Below are 16,067 nucleotides of genomic sequence, written 5' to 3'. Positions count from 1 at the left end.
TTCAATGCATGTTTTATTCATTGCCAGATATGGACAGACGAAACCATTTTTAATTTTCTTAAGCTACTCCTAAGATATAAGCAGTGGTTCTAATTATTGACGTGTTTTATTGTACTATATTGATTATACTTGGAAAGCAACATGCAACAAATTATTGTATTGTAGCTCTGCAAGATCCTTTCATATCTTAAACTGGTTCCAACTATATCAGCTAATTTCATTTTACGACTTCCAAAATTACAATATTTTTGGGCTTCCACATCTTCTTGATAATTTGCCGGTGTGTTTGAGCCATCGGAGGATTTATATGTCATTACTATGTCAGTAACTTTTTGATTTTCCTTATGCAAGAAAAATATTTATTCAACACAGAAAATTATAATATTTCCAACCATCTTGAAAAATAATAAAACCTAAATATGATATCTACATCTCTAAATGGTTTAAGTGCTTCTTTATGAGGATTATTTAAAAAGTAGAACTTAAACTAATGTATTAGAACTATTTACAGTAAACGGTCAGCAGTGGCTGACTTGTTATTGGGGCAATATTTCAACTAAGTTTGTTTTTTGTTTTAAAATTTAGAAGTTATTTGCGCAACGTTGCAGTCATGCTGCTCTTTAACATATCCCAAAAAGAAAATAAATGTTGGTCAAACAACGCCTCCAAGATGACTGATAACACGGTTATTAAACCTAACAAATGGAAGGTCAAATTAGTCAAGAATTTATTGAAAATCTTTAATTAGCTTTTATACGAGCCTATAAGCTAGATGTGTTTTAAAATTAAATTTATGGCACTTTCACAATTAAGTATTTCAATAATTATTCCATTTCTTTCACAATAAACTAGTTTCACAAAAGCTCAAACGGATTGGTGTACAGTGTACAGGATATTGTTAATTTTGAAATACATAATAATAATTCATCGACTATATGATATAAATTTTATTTTTATCAACGTCGTCATTAAATTAAATTAATCGTATTCGTACATTGTTGTGCAGGTGTTTACAGATAATAAGTCTTTTGGAAAAATCCATTTAAACATGATTATAGACTGAATTGAATTGTAAGAAATTTGCATTAATAATACATATAGTAACGGCGATATGTAAAACACATGTTTGTTTCATATTTCATTGTGACGCAACATTAAAACTTCGTTGGTAGTAAAACTAAATTCCCGATAAATTTGACGTGTGAACCAATATCTGTGGTAATTTAATCTAACAATAAATAATGCCTTTGTTCATAACACTAATTAGCGATAAAAATATTTAACAAAATATCGTTATATTGCTATTATTGGCATTATTAATATTCAAGAATAATTCAAAAGGAACACGAGGAGATAATACAAGGAGGTAGTGACGTATGGCTCAGTAGTGTGGAAAAATCGTATGGCTAATGTATTCACCTGGTTATGCTAAATTGTATCAATAGGAAAGTCGAAGAAATCTATTCTAATTAATACAAATTATTAACTTAGTACGAATTTCATCACTGTATTTTGTTTATTATATTCGTACATGTTACCAACCTTTATGTCTTATAATGAAGACATGTTACTGAAACATAATTCTGCGATACAAAGGTAAATAATAGCAATATAATGTAAACAACTTACCAGTATTTTAGGTTGGATATTGTAAATTCCTGATCCCTGAAACAAAAAAGAATAGTGTTAGTTTGATATAATTTTTCTTAGAAATATTTTAATAGTGGCGAGATGATTATTAGTTAAATGCGAATTTTATTATGAGAATATCTGGTTGTTTGTAATTATTATAGCTTCTGATGTTGTAATACTAAAGAAATTTGATCGAATTATTTTGCTTAACCCCAGTGATATTTGTTTTTGTATCATTTTCATACTAGAGGACGGGCATAAAAGTGGTAATCAGAAGGCGCTATGTCTGGTGAGTGTATTGGGCGTGGAAGAACTTCTTATTCTAGCTGCGACAGTATACTACGAGTGTGTATTTTCGGGAATGGCATAATTATTGCTGATAATATTTAATTTAGAAATTATATTTAATAGATTATATTTCTTGCATTTTCTAGATTAACCAAGATTTTAATAGTCTTAGTTTGAATTTAGGGCGGACAATGTTTAATGGTACTCTATTTTCCGATGTAGCCTTTGAATCTTTTTATTCTATTTATTAACTGTCTTAAATATATTTAATATTCTTAATGACAAAATCATTTGGCGGATGCCCGATACTCAAGCAGAATCAGCTAAATACGTCAGCATACATCTCGATGGTAGGTTAAATTTGAAATATCATGTTGGACAAAAAGCGGAACAGATTATAATCAAAGTCAAGCAACGGTACTGATTAGTAGGAATATACTCTTAACTTGACTTAAAATCAAAGAGATTGGTTTAGCAGGCACTCATAAAGCCATTTTGAATCTATGGGGTACAATTATGGTGTTGCACTGAAACACCAAACCAACTAATAATCACGAACTTGTCTGTGAAATGTGAACTTGAATCACACGAACTTGCATAGTGTATTCTTAAATGTATCTTAACTAGTTTAGTTTTATTTTAATTTGGGAAATACGTATTGATGTATCCCGTACTCGCCTTGCTTGTCTTTTAATGCAAATGAAACAAAACAACAGTATTAAATAAATTTGTAAATTAAGATTGTACAAAGAATATCAAAGGTAAGGTAATTAATTTTGAAAAATCAATCAATAGAATTAAGGAATTAATTTAAAACTTAAAACAATCAATTTTGGTTATACTCTTAAGTAGTATGAAATTTTAGAATGGTTTGGTATTCCGTGAATTTACTGATCATATTTTAAAAACTGTAATTTAACGAATCTGTAATTACATACAAATAAAACAATAAATACATTTAAAAAAATGTTCCTTGAATTATTTTATAGCTCAGAAATACATATAATTACAATAATAAGTAAACGCAATAACAAAATCTCATAAATACATACAAAATAGTTGAATATATTAATGTAATTGAAAAATAACATTCCATTATATTAACGAATGCTGTTTTATTTTACGATTTCTTTTTTATAATTGAGTAATATATTTAATAACCCATCAGCTTTCAAGAATACCTGTCGGCGAAATTGACGTCGTTTTTTTTAATAATATTAAATGAGAACCATATAAAATATCGCATTAAATTAATCCTCCGTTGAGAATCTTCAATTATTTTAACATCAATCTAATACGTTCCTAAAATAGTCCAATGTTATTTTATATCTGAGGAGATTAATCTTTATACCTAGGGGTATTAGTTGTATAACAAAATACACATAATAATATATTGGCGAATTAGTATATTGATATGGATGATTTTTCTATTAACATTTTTTTTAAGACCTGATGAATGAGGGAATAAAAACCAGTAGTGATTTCGGATAATTTTTTATAATGGCAAATGAAAAGAGGCGTTAAATATATTGAATGTGATTAATTTATTTTTATTGATTTTTGAAACACTCTATAAAGTAGATTTTGCTATTTATGTATAACTTTTAAATAATAAAATAAAAGTAAGAAGGTATGTTTAGCTATATTCTTAGATGTGCTACACTAATAAACTTCAGTAAGATATGGTATGATGGCATTGTTTGCAAGAAAGAAACATCACACTGAACTATTAACATCTAACATTACAGCCAGAATGTTTGGAGTCAAACAACAGAAAGCTTACTCTACAATCAAAGAAGTTAAAGTGGGCGTGCCACAAGGATATATTGGGATCAATTCTTTATCTATTCTACACTTGTGATATACCACAAATGGAAAATATTACGATGGTTACGTTTGCTGATGATACAGCGAGGAGACAATTGAAAATTACACCAGAAAATTACAAATCTGTGTATGCCCAGTTTATGAATTATCACCAAACAACACTAAAGTATCTCGGAATGATTCTTGATGCAAAACTTCGCGGAAAGAAATATGTACAAATAAAAAGGAGATAACTAGAGTTGGAGTTCAAATATAGCAAAATGTATTGGTTAATTATAACAAATTTACAATTATCCATACGTAATAAATTGTTATCATACAAGCAAGAATTGAAACCTATATGAGCATATGGAATTCAATTATGGGGATGTTTCGAGAAATGTAATATAAATACAATACAATATTTCCAGAATAGTCTTGAGAGGTAGGGTAAGTGTACTCAGATACTTCAAGACCGATTACTTACACCGAGACTTTCGCACACCGACTGTCACTTACAAAATCAAAAGAATAGCAAGGTAACATGAGGACAGACTATTGTTAGGTCGATATTGAAATATACCAACTCTTGACTAACACCAGAACAGAACACAGACTGAAAAGAATCAAATAATTTTATCTTGTGTCGGGTAATACATAAACATTATTACACAAGATACAATAAAGTATGGCCGGTGGGTCCTCCTAGGTATATACGTAGATTTAAGTTATTGAATAAACAAATTGTAACAAATTGTATAAGTAATTGATAACAATGTAATATATAAATAATACAAAATAATATATCTTATAAAGTTGCAGATCTAGTAGCTTATTTTCATTGACTGTCATAGTATGTAAATATTACTGGAAAATAATGGAAAAAATTGAATAAAAATTGTCAATTAATCAATTATAATTTTTGGAGGATGTACCACAAAAGCATGTTTTTAAAACTTAAAAATTATATATGAGAGACAATATCTTAAAGACAGTTCACGAACGACTTTGAGACACCTTTCCCAACAACATGTGGATTATTTTAAAAATTATACAGAAAATTATATATAATGTGTATATAGAGACCGTTCAATAAAATGCTAATATATATCATAGATGGTGTCCAATATATTTCTACTTGCAGTTTGTAAAAATTTATTTTAAATTCTGAGCGGATATTTTCATCTCATTTTATCCTGATTAATATATAATCAAAACGATTATAATAATTAGAGGTTATAAATCGGCAAACATTGTAAACCAAACGCTAAATCTTATGCGGCAGCAATTTGACGAGCTTACATTCTAAATTTTGATGGTGTTTATTGGGTATAGTTTAGTCATTGTAATTTAGATTTCTTTGCTTGTTTTGTTTCCTTGATTGATCTGAATCAGATCAGTTTTTTGAGATGCAAGAGGAGATTTTTTTTGGATTACTAATTTGGACTGCTTAGATGTAGAAAATCGAAGGAAATAAATTTAATTTGCAAAATAAATAAATACTTTTCATCAAGATAACGTAGTTGCTTATTTGTGAACTAAGTAATAATAGAAGAGCTATTGCTACATTTGTTTTATTCGTCAGAACTCTCTAATAAGTCTTTCAGTGCCTGAGATCATTTTCTGCCAATTCTGAAAATATTTGGAGAAATAGTTAGGAAATCAAATGAATTATTTTTTATTATTAACGAATTATTTGTGAAATTTACTGAACTATGAAAAAATCGGAAAAAGTAGTGCTGGAAATGTAACTTATTTTAAGAAATATCGATTGATACATAATAGTAAAAATGATTATTATATTAAAAAAAATTACATAATAATTTTATCAAAAAATTAAACTGACTTTAAAAAATAAATAAATAAAGAAAAAAAAAACGTTTAAAATAACAAGAATAACATAAAAAAGAACATTTTAAAACAAAACAATTATAATGTAATAATGTAATTGTGTGACATATACACAAATGGATCATCTTCAAAGGGATCATATAGTATTAGTTGGTAGTAGTTAAAATAATTTTGTAAATAGATAAATAGGTTTAGGTAGGTTCTAAGCTAAATTGTGTTTATATAGTAAAATATAAAATACGTGTAGTAGATAGGTTAAATAAAGTTTTTGTTTACTTTTATTTAGTTATTACGATTAATATCTTGCGTCATATTTTGGGTTATAGTTTTAGCATTAATCAATTATGTAAGTGTCGATTATTTTTACTTTTATTTAATTTATACCGCGAATCTCTGCACAGGAGATAATAGTAGTCAGGTTTCAGTCAATCTCTCTCAATATTGGCGAAGTTAAAGGAAATTGGGCATGCTGATGATATATAGAGCTAAAAAAATGGGTTTACTGATCGGTGAAATGGTTGTCTTTCATATTGATCAACTATCGTTGCCTTTTAATGGCTCGTTCAAATCGTGTAAATTAGTAACTGATTGTAAAGAGTCGAATTAGAGGTTTAACCAGACTCAACAACTCATGACGAACAATTTCTTTTCAGTGCTTCCAAATATTTAGCATTACCTTCATTGACTTCACTGCGCAGCATTCACATTGAATTTCAGCTGTTGTAAAAGCAAGTGGTGGTCAGCATAATTAATAAATACATATTTTGTATATGTAAGGTGTTCATTTTATTTTGTCCATGCACTGTATAAGAACATTCAGTATTTTTTTATCTGGCACTAGATTAAGATTGAAGCGGTACAAATGATTGTAACATTACTTCTCTGACAAAATCTTTATAATTTCTGTTCTAAAAACCTTATGCACTTATATATTAATCAAGTCAGTTACTTCAATGACCAACAAATTGTTATTCACTATAACTAACTTTATTATGCAAAGAAAACAAGTAGATCTGCGAGCGCAGAGGATTACCGAAGTGTTTCTTATTTTATTTTGCAATTAAAATTTCTGAGAAACAGAACGATTCTCATTACAGGGTCTCTGATTAAATTAATATCGACCTCAATTACCGTTGTCCGATGCGGTATTTTAATTGGTGATTAGATTATGTTCCTTTTTCTATAAATATTAACGTCGAGATTGATTGAAACGTTCTGGTTGGTTTACGGAGGCTATTTGTTTTGGTTATTTTTCAGCAAGGACAATTATTTTGATGATGGAACAGAAAGAGACATGCATCAGATTATATAAGAGTTTATTATAGTAATAACTTTTGCCATAATCTACTAAGGATAGGAAGATGAAAACATTTTTCGATTTTACTTTTTCTATTTATTTTTGAATGCTTAATCTTCATAGAAGAGTATATGCAATGGAGTTTTGTTGAAAAACTAGAAATACTACCATTTAAGAAATACTACTATGAGCAAAAATTGTGGGACATAAAATGATGCTGACCCCCACCAATCTGTCAATATGGAATGTTATTAAGGCTTTATGCGTTATTTAAGAGAAGTGGTAATAAGGTTTTTTGATTACGATAATGCGCTTTCTTACACAACTATGATTATTAGTAATTATTTATTTAAAAATCCATCTGAACTATAATCATTTAAATCAACCAATATACTACTGTTGGTACTACAGGACATTATTTTCAGATCAATTTTGATGATCTACATCCATGTCTTTCTGCTGGGTGTTCGCTACACCTTCCGTTCAAAAAATTTACTACGTGACAGAAATATATGAGTAACTCTTCATGTTTCACCCTGATTTCACACTGATTTTTTCGTGAACTCTGCACTAATTGTCGCATCTTAACATTTGAAAGAGCTCAAGCTTATATATGTCAGACTGCAACAGTGTCCATGTCTCAGATCTGTACCTGTATTGTAATACTTCTTTCATACGAGAAAGAAGAGCTGCTGCAGTTTTGGCCGATTTGACTTAATACTTCAGCGGTAGATGCCACTTTCTTTTCCTGTGTTACTAATCAGAAGTACTTAGAATTAGAATTTGCTCTAAGTGGATTCAGTTAAGATTTACAATAACAGGAAATGCGTCAGTTTTTAACACTATTATAGGTATTTTTTAAAGAAAAGGAAAAAAAGGTAAAAATGTTTCCTTATACTTAATAATTTTAAATGATTTACAACAGATGGTGTTACGTATTAAATCACATCGGATACATTTGTATATAACTTCATGTTGAAGCCTCACTGTGTTTCTTGTCGAAGTCGGAAAAATATATTTTTCAGTGCGCTGAAAAATGGTACTATGCTCCATCGATTTCAATGATGCGAATATTGGTATTGATGTTTGAAATGTGGCGATTTTGATACTGAAGACAAAAGGCGTTGTGGATAGCCAAACAAAAAACAAAAAAAAAGGAAGACAAGGATTTGAAGCCATTATACAATAAAACCATCAATAGGGATTGTTATCGTCTACAAATGATGTGTTTGAGTTGAGGACTGCGCAAAAAACGGACGAAATAGAAGTAGACATGCTTAGAAACATTAAAATGAGAAGACCATCAGCCGTATTCTCCGGGCCTTGCTTCTTAGGATTACTAATTGTTCCGACACGCGAATCGTGACCTGTTTGAGCAACGCTTCATTTATGAATGTGAATATACCAAAAAATGAGTCGATTCGTAGATAGCTTCAAAAGATACAGCGTTCCCTAAAGTAAGAATCCGTAAATTGTCTGAAAGATTGGAAAAGCAGCGTCTTTCGATGGACAATACTTTGAATAAAATACATTATAGTGATTTTTCACTTAAAATTAAAAAGCGGCCCTTGAAAACCAATTTAAAGGCTTAGATAATGTGGGGAATTGTACCATTGACGCAATTTCCGCTGGGTGGCAATAATGGAACTATTACTTTCAATAAATATTGTTTGAATAAATATATATTTTTCCAAATTTTGGTAGTTAGTTTTAAAGACCAAACACAATCATCCTGTTCTATTTAACAATAACCATACACTAAATCCTGCTATTAATAATTTTATGTAACAGGTCAATTGAAAACCCCCCGTCCTGATACATAGATGGCGCTACTAAAATTAAATCCATTTGTTTTTTAGTTAGCCCTGACTCTCAAAAGATGTGTGTATAAATTTGACAGCTGTTGGATCTTTAGTTTGTGAATTATAGCATTTTGAGTGAAGCAATTTTTGTTATTGTGAAAAAAATTGATAAAAAGAAATTTCGCGTGTTGATAAAATATTGATAAAATATAATTTTGGAACGGAAAAAATACAGTTAAAGCAAAATTTGGCTTGATGCCGAGTTTCCGGACACTGCTCCAAGAAAATCAACCATCAAGGATTAGTATTCTAAGTTTAAACGTGATGAGATGGGTACCGAAGACGGTAAACGCAGTGGATGCCGCAAAAGAGCGGACGAAAACATTAAAAAAATCAACAAAATAATTTTCTAAAGATCACGAATATTTGGGTATGATAAAGTTCTGTGCAAAGTGGGTGCCGCGCGAACTCACTTTTGACCATAACCAACGACGAGTTGATGATTCGGAGCAGTGTTTGAAGATGATCAAGTGTAATAAACTCGACTTTTTGAGTCGATATGTGACAATGGATGAAACATGGCTCCATCATTTCACTTCGAGTCCAATCGACAGTCATTCGAGTGGACTGCACACGATGAACCCGCTCCAAAGCATGGGAAAACCATCAACAGCGATAATTACATGGCGTAATTATACCATTTGAAGGTTACCGTTACGAAATAGCCGAAAAACGGCCGCATTTGAAGAAAAAGAAAGTGCTGCTTCACTAGGACAATGCACCGTGTCACAAGTCAGTGAAAACGATGGCAAAAATCCATGAATTGGGCTTCGAATCGCTTCCTCATCCCCCATATTCTCCAGATCTGGCCCCCAGGGACTATTTCCTGTTCTCAGATCTCAAAAGAATGCTCGCTGGGAAGAAAATTTCGTCGAAGCCGAAGCGTCGATAATCGAACGGGTTATCGCCAAAACTCCTATTTTGAAGCAAAGGACAAAAATGGTATCGAAAAGTTGGAGGGTCGCTATAATCAGTGTATCACCCTTTAAAGGAATTATGTTGAATAAAAAAACACTAATTTTGCCAAAAAATTTGTTTTACTATGGTAGGCCGGGGACTTTTCAATTGACCTGTTAGTATTGCGTAAGTGCGTTAAAGCCTCACAATTGGTATTTCATATACATGTAAATTCTCCACCTATTTATTTTTTTATGTAACCCACCAGGTATTAAACCACGTGTGGTAAAATATTAAACGAAAACACTACGGTTCGCTATTCTACTAACAATTTGCATTCTCAATATCGATTATTTAGACGTCTGTTCCCGCCCGATTCCGACGCAATGGTAAACGGTAACAATGTTTCCAATAGGCGAGCTGTTCCGCGAATTTTTCGTAGCTCCGTGTTCGGTTTTATTCTTAAAATCGCGCAGATTCTCGAAGACGGTCGGTCGAAGACGGCTTCGCGTACCAAATAGAATGGACGTTTGTAGAATTCGGTGCAGAAGGCGGTACCGTTCTTAGATAAATATGCGGATAATAACATAATTATGCCTTAGTCTTTGTTTTCTACGGTGCCTTTGTTTTAAATATACTGTAAATCGCTCCTAAACCGTTTCATTAGCTATAATTGGGCATGTATATATTTGCAATTGTTCCGCTGCTGGATTCTTTTCGTTGCTGTTGTCGTTATTGTTGTTTAACATGCGTAGTGCACATTTGGCTATCAGTGTCCATTGTAAAAACCAACTTCAATAACTCTAATTGAATAATAGTAATTCTTTTCAACGTTTAGCGACAAATGTCCTTTTACGTTGTATTAGTCAGCATTGTCGTTTTGATATTTCGTTTTTATATCAATAATTTGTTTAATATCATACGTTTGGGTTATTAAGTCAAGATGAATCGGATTTATAGTGTCCAATAATTATCAATATATTACTTAATACCTTATAATATACGAATGTTTATTTTTTCGGTATAAACGTGTAATATGTAATTGCAATTGTTTTGATGGAAAAGACGGGTTTTAGGAAATACTCTCTCGTTTTAGACACAGTTACATTAAAATGAGGGAAAACATATACTCTATAAATTTTTTTCAAATACTGATATTGTATTACGTTTATTGATCATCTAATTTTTTAAATTTTATCTACATTACATTACCATAATGGCAGATCAGAGATTTCTATATATTCTGTTAGGATTTTTTTTTCAGGACCTTCCAATATATAATTTGGGTCTTCCCAAAGTCCTACGAGATTGAATATATTTTTTAATTTAGATTTTATGTCCGGCGTTTTGTGGAATTAAAGTAATTCAATCTTATTAATGATATTAAAATGATTGTTTACTGTTAAGCTACATAATTTATTTATAATGATATCATTGTTGGTATTGGCTTATTGGTAGAAATTTGACTGTGATTCCTTAAGTTAATCATAGTTCTCTTATAAGAAATAATAACTATAGTAAATATATTTTTGAATATATTCTATTCCTTTAGTTGCGAGAATATAACTATATTTAGAATTCTATTCTGTAAATATTAAGTGGTTGATGTATGAATGTATGTATAATTTTCTATGTATTGATTTACTGCTTATCTTATCAATTTAACTTTTGACTATAAATTAACAACTATTAAGCACAATTGACAACTCTTACTAGCTACAATTATTTTTGTCATATTTTTATATCAGTCCATTTTACCCACTAGCATTTATCGGGACTGATCTTACTGTTTAAAGTGGATCACAAATCACTGTCCACGGTATTAAGTCTAACGACTGGCGAGCGATCAACATCGATCATTCCAGAAGATATGCGCTCTTACCCATCCGGGTTACTGGCGTAACTGGCATCATTTCCCTTGTCGAATTTTATAGTTTTACCTAAGGACAATCACAAATGTTAATCAATAACACACATAACTACGACCATGCCCCAGTAGAATTCGAACCCGCGACTATCGCGACAGCAGTAGGACCATCCGGTCGCCTTAACCACTCCACCAACAAAGCCGGCAAATATTTTAGTTTGACATATTTTAGTTATACAAAAGTTTGACCTTTAATGTTTTTCTTACTACCTTTCATCTATTTAACTTTTCTTCAATCAAGTCAGTTAAAGTAATTCTTATTACGAACTTGACTTCTCTATATCTCGCCGTAGATAATACTTTTTAAAGTATAAGAGAAAGACCTCAAAGTAATATATTTTAGTACATAATTTTGTCAAGATTTCGACATAATGTTATCGAAATTTGATATATTTCAAATATTACAGCAATTAATAGAGGGATCTGGCGGTTATATTTCGAAATATCAATCTAACTTCTGCTATAAAAATAGTCGACGGAGTGTTAACCTATATACCAGACGCGTAACTGTACGAGGGTCACTATTTATATTTCGGGAATAGGAAAAATTTCTTAATAGTTAAGCTGGGAATATATTTTTATTGTTTTTCAAAGTACTCGCCATGATGATCGATACAATTTTGCATACGCTTAAACCAATTTTCAAAGCATTTATTCCTTCCCGAATGAGGTATCTTCAAAACATGATTTTTGAACGCTTCAATAGCTTCTTCGGGCGATGAACATCGTTGACTACGCAGTTTATTCTTCACGGATGGGAACAAAAAGAAGTTATTGGGAGCCAAATCAGGTTAGTACGGCCGACGACCCATCAATTCGGTGTTTTGAGTGCTTAAATAGTCTCTTGTTTGAGCCGATGTGTGAGAGCTCGCATTGTCATGATGAAGAACAATCCGGTGTCCCTTGTTTGTTTTCGTTATTTCACCGAAGTCTTCTGGCAAACAAATGGTTGTATAACAATCAGAATTTACTGTTCTACGATTCTCTAGAGGCACTGTTGCAATATGACCAGTTTCCCCGAAGAAATAGGCCACTATTTTCTTTAAAGTGCTTCGTGATTTCGTGCAATCAACTTTCGTTGCGAACAACTTTTGTTGGATTTGATTCATCTTGGAACACCCATACAGTCGCCTGCTGCTTACTTTCAGGTTATACGAATATATCCATGATTCGTCACCCGTCATGATTTTATAAACGTGTTTCGAAGCACCGGGATTGAATTTCTTAAGCATTTCTTTGCACCAATCGACACGAGGCTTTTTTTGAGCGATTGTCAAATTGTGTGGGATCCAACGCGAACGTAACTTTCGCACAGCTAAATGTTCATGTAAAATCGCATATATGCTGGTGAAATTAATGATTAGCGATGCCTCAATCTCACAATACGTTATACAATGACGTTTTTAATTATTTCGCACACAGCATCGATGTTTTCTGGGACAACAGCTGTTTTTGGAGGACCTTCATGAAACTCGTTGGACAGCGAACTACGACCACGATTGAATTCACTAAACCAGCGATACACGGTGGTTTTTGATAAACCTTCATCGCCAAAAGTCAAATTAAGTTGATTGATGCACTCTCGTTATGATAATCCACGTCGAAAATCATAAAAAATCATCGCATGAAAATGTTCACGATTCAGTTCGATTTTTTGCCGAGAGGAAACTTTCAGCTAAATATAAAATAAACAAATAGCGTCCGTGCGACAAAATGTTCAGAGTACATTATCGTCAAAAATGTCAAACTTTACGATGGAATCGTCAAATGGACTCACATGACAACATTGTTGCCAATTCCTAAAATATTAATAGAGACCCTCGTATAACCAATACCAAATATATAATAAGTGTATATTATGTGATTATAAGCTAAATGAACTATATTTTATGCCTTCACATTTCTCTTAATACGGTATTCTAAAGAAGTAATAAAAAAGTGAAAATTGAGTGATGATAAAAGGGTTTTTGATTTAGGTAATAATATATAGATTATTTATTTGTATTAATTTGGTTACTAAACTTTGAAAAAACCCTACTTTTATGTATATTTTTAGAGTATTTCTTTACCAACTGAAGTTTATATTTTTCTGCTTAATAGACTTAATTTCAGCGTGGGTTTAATCAAAAGTTATCGGCGTTGGTTCCCAAAAGACATATCCAGCTAGTTTTACCCAGCCTGGTTACAGATATGTTTCGGACTGTTGCTATTTGTGATGTTTTATACATGCTAGTTTATATCACAATCATAGACAATCAAATATAAATTTAATGTTTTAATGTTTTTCATAGGACCTCTCTCCCAAGACGACATTTATATTTTATTATTGAAATTTTGAAACTACTTGGCATTATGATGATAATTACGGTCTCTACATTTGCAAGTAATAAAAGCTTAGTTATCGGCTTGAAATTAAAGATGCTTCCTCATTTTCTAAATTTTACCCTGCATAATTTACGAGAACGGTTATTTATGCCTGATTATTCAACTGACAGAGGACTAGCTTTTTACGTCGCCCAGAGCATTGTATTTCACGGCTGACTATTTGGTAACGAAGAAGTCTGTCGCGATGAACCTTTTGTTTGCCGCTCATTGCCCAGTTCAATTGTTTTCAGACCTTGTTACTGTGTCAACTCGTGCCGGGAGACGTTATCGTGAAAAAAATGCTAAGACTTATTGGCGGCAGCATTTGTACCGTTAAAACTTCATCTATAAATAATTATTAATTGAGTTATTGTTTGCATTTTCAATAAACTTTTGCAAAATTGATATGTACCTAACTGCTTAGCAGTTCTATGGGCAGTATTTTCTAATTTAATTATCTACATCTATATATGAACAAAATCAAGTGAATTCATTATCATTGAATTTCACACATCATTAATGAAGTATTCACTTCAGGTATAGTAAATTCATTTATTTGTAATAATTTAGTCACTTCAATAGTATTGTGTTATTTAGTGACAGATGTATTTAAAGTGTTCCAATACCTTAGATCACTTTACTTGTTAATAAGTAATAGTATAAAGTATAAAATATATAATAGTAAACTGAAAATATAATAATATTAGGTCTAAACATATAAAACAATCAATAAATTCGACATGTTGTTTGGTTAAACCAACTTGGCATCCTATGCTCTATAATCGATCAGTGTCTTGTGAACTGGGAACGTATTGCATAGGTAAGCAGGAATCAAGAAGACGTATATGAGAATAGGTACTGATATCAACATAATGATCGCTAGGCCAAAAGTGGTTTAAGGCACTGTAGGTCAATAAGTAATCTCTGAAAGTATTAAATTCTATGGTTTTAATATATATTCTGTTGAAAGCCTGGTAGTCTATCCGCATAGTCTCCAGTAACAACATTTCTATGGTATACAGATATTGGCGAATGTGAACTCAGAATGGATTGAACTGTATAGGTTAATTAGATGGCCGTGAGTGAACCGACAATGGCCAAGTTTAAATCGGTTGACTATAATGGGGTGAATGACAATCTCAAAGAGTTTGTTGTCAGCGAGGTTGGACCAAAGGTATTGAAGGGTGTTGTTAATGTAATGTTAATGGTGGGAGTAAGATTTCTGTAGTGAAGCAATCTGTGTATGAGAAGCTGACTGAGAGCTCTATCTCTTTAGCTAGTGCATCGACAGCTTGTTACTAGAAAACCATGGCAAGGAGACTTGCTACGAAAGAGAGAGACTAGAGGATAGCTAGAGATCGGTAGCATAAAACATAGGAGAAATGAAATATGAGAAAATACTGTATCAAAATCGAACAAGTCTCTTAGAATTAACCAGTGATTGTGGTTGAATATGTTTATTTGTTGGACTGCCATAGTGGTATTAGGTTCTGATTTATTTCTCTTTTCTTTAGAAAATGTACATCTTAATAAAGCACTAACGGAATATTGCAAGTAATAAACACTTAATTTGATGAATATTGTAAATAATATTAACAATTATAAAATAGCTTCAAAGAATTTTAATTCCACATTTGTTAGTGAGTTGTTAGTTCCCGCATGGGACATAAGACAAAGTCGAAAGCAGTAGATAAATTAAAACCATAGAAAACAAATTAATGATGAGCTATCTGCATGGGTGCGAGCAAAGAGTGGAATAAATATGCAAAGAACCATGTAATTTTACTTAAAAATTTATATAAAGATATTATTCTTTTAATCAGCCTAGTGTATCCATTGTTTTTGCAATAAAGATTTTAGGTGAAAAATTATGGATCAAAGATAAAGAGTTTATGAATGCATAAATGAAGTAATGAAAATATTCAGCAGTTAAATTGAAATACAGCAACCACATAATTTATATAGAAAGACATAGGACAAATAGAAGGGATTATAAATTATTAACAGTAAATTTGCAAAAATTGTAAAGCATTGATAAATATAAGGTGTTTAACAATGAATGTTATAATATATGTGATTATATGGCAAGAAATCTGATTACTTGTTTTTTTTTGTTTTGAAAGATTTCAAAAATTAATACTTA

General features: G+C 31.3%; 1 long non-coding RNA gene across 1 annotated transcript in view; it reads right to left on the bottom strand.

Moving 5' to 3' along the window:
- Positions 1-806: 806 nt before the first annotated feature.
- LOC143197112 (uncharacterized) overlaps positions 807-16,067 on the bottom strand; it is a 250,567-nt gene continuing 235,306 nt past the window's right edge. Inside the window, exon 7 of the long non-coding RNA XR_013005930.1 lies at positions 807-1,665. This is a non-coding gene — a long non-coding RNA (uncharacterized LOC143197112). The remainder of the gene's footprint in view (positions 1,666-16,067) is intronic.

Source organism: Rhynchophorus ferrugineus, unplaced genomic scaffold, assembly GCF_030347505.1.
Source record: "Rhynchophorus ferrugineus isolate W39M unplaced genomic scaffold, kcgeb_rfMv2 rfM1, whole genome shotgun sequence".
NCBI classification, from domain to species: Eukaryota; Metazoa; Arthropoda; class Insecta; order Coleoptera; family Curculionidae; genus Rhynchophorus; species Rhynchophorus ferrugineus.
The sequence above is the reverse complement of the archived record's forward strand: the minus strand, read 5'-3'. Positions and strand labels throughout refer to the sequence as shown.